The sequence below is a fragment of the Chrysochloris asiatica genome, unplaced genomic scaffold (genome assembly GCF_000296735.1).
Source record: "Chrysochloris asiatica unplaced genomic scaffold, ChrAsi1.0 scaffold00186, whole genome shotgun sequence".
Taxonomy (NCBI): Eukaryota; Metazoa; Chordata; class Mammalia; order Afrosoricida; family Chrysochloridae; genus Chrysochloris; species Chrysochloris asiatica.
Window position 1 is genome coordinate 2,758,898 of NW_006408704.1, and position 2,201 is coordinate 2,761,098.

Sequence of the window (2,201 nt, forward strand, 5' to 3'; positions counted from 1 at the left end):
ACTCTTATAGACTCTCTACATTTTACCCAGCATCCTCATTTGCAAACATACTCTGCACTACTCCCTTACGAGTACTACTACTACCCACTTCAAATCTGCCATCTCTCAAAGTTTCCCACTCAGTACTCACTCACCATGTGACGCTTTCTTTTCTTACCTGGAAACTGCCTGCCCGTCTCCTTCACTAGCTCAATTCCTAGACAGTTTATTAATTTTAGCTGTTTTATTTGCCAAATGAATAATTCTTTTTTATTATTATTATTGCAGTCAAAAATATGCACAGCAAAACATTTATCAGTGGAGTCCTGGTATGGCCCTGTGGATTAATGCACTGGACTGCAAAGTCAGTTTGAACTGCAAAGTCGGTGGTTCCAGTTTACCAGCTACTCCTTGGAAACCCTACACAGGGTCGCTATGGGTCAGAACTGACTCAACAGCACTTAACAACAACATATGTACCATAGGACTCCTGGTGTGGCGCGCTAGACTGCGAACCACAAGGTTGGAGGTTCAAACTCAGGCGCTGCTCCTCGGAAACCCTTTACAGGGTTGCTATGAATCGAAACCAATTCAACAGCACTTAACAACAACATATCACAATATAGTGACATTGATCATATTTTTTAAATTGTGCAGCCATTCTCATTCTTTTTAATTTGGTTCCCCGCTACTGAGACAAAATCACTTCTGTCTGTACTTCTTAGCAAGCTTTTCAAATTACTATTATCGTCTGACTCCATATAGGTGGTTCTCTAAGACAACATAATGCTCACATTGTTAAGTCTCATGGAGTCCGTTCTGACTCATAGCGACCTTGTAGGGTTTCCGAGACTTTACATCTTTGAGGGAGCAGAAAGCCTCACTGTTCTCCCATGGATCGGCTGGCGAACTTGAACCATGGGCCTTGTGGTTCGCAGTCCTGTGCTTATCGTATGGAGGAGACATTTTTACTAGTTAAGCTAGACTGTTGTTTGGTTTAAGGAGAACTTGTCTTCATTATTTACAGTTTTAACGTTCAAAATTTGTCATACCAGGGCCAGAACGTCCTCTCAAACTCAAATTTATCAATTTTCATTCAATCAGCTGGATGAGGCCAATAGGGATACTTGGTCTTGTCTAATTTGATTTCAGGGAAGACTTCATTCACATCATCAATGGTAATCTGGTCAAATGGAGTCATGTTCCTCATCTTCTCCAGCTGTTTCTCATATTCCCCAATCCTAGTCTTTGAAAGAGACACTGAGATCTTCAGGGCTTTATATTTCTCAAAGACGTCCACTAAACCAGCCTTGGCCATGCTGGCCTTATAGTAAGCCCAGTCAATACCTGGTGATGCCTCAGCTAGAGCAGCCAACCGGGAGGTGAGGATCTCATTCCAAGATTTCAGGGAGTTAGGAACAGCCTTTTAGTTTTGGGGTAGAATCTCCCCAAAAGCTATCCAGTCAATGGCTTTTAGAGCAAGTTTTAGCCCAGACATCTTGGGATCCTTCACTGACCCCCAGAGGCTCAGCCCTAGCTGCAAGTAATGGATGTCAGGAGGACTTATTTTTGGTACAAAGTTTCAAAGCTCAAGATTACTCAGGGCAATAGTTTTAGGGGCCCAGCAAGTCTCAATGGCTCCAGGAAGTCTGGAGTCTGTGAGAATGTGAATTATCCATCCCACCCCTCCCCTTTTGATCAGAATCCTTCTACAGACTCACTGATCAAAATGTTTAGTAATGGTAGCTGGGCACCATCCAGTTCTTCTGGTTTCATGACAAAGGAAGCAGCTGTTCATGGAAGCTATGAGTCATGTATTCCATTCCTTCTTCTACTCCTGACTCTTCTGCTGCTGTGGCTTCAGGTGAAAAGAGACCAATTGTACTTTGGGTGGCTTCTTGTAAGCTTTTAAGACCTCAAACACTATGCAATGAATTAGGAGGTAGAACAGAAGCACTAGATAATTCTCTGTAATGTCCCAAGAGACTCTGACCTTCAACCCCTGTGATGGTCAAAGTAGTATGCCAACTTGACCTTGACCTTGATTCTCTGGTTTGGCAGTTATGATACAATGTAACAACTTCCATCATGAGATCTGCTAGGAGCAGCCAATCAACTGAGCAGGAGTTTTCTCAGCAATGTGGCCTGTTTCCAATATATGTGGCAAAACTCACATACTTTGTGCTGGATGTGGGTCCTGCATCTGGTTCATCATCCGACCT

At 43.1% G+C, this 2,201-nt stretch overlaps 1 pseudogene; it reads right to left on the bottom strand.

The window, feature by feature from the left end:
• Nucleotides 1-1,075: 1,075 nt before the first annotated feature.
• Nucleotides 1,076-1,477, bottom strand: LOC102828087 (annotated as a pseudogene).
• Nucleotides 1,478-2,201: the final 724 nt, after the last annotated feature.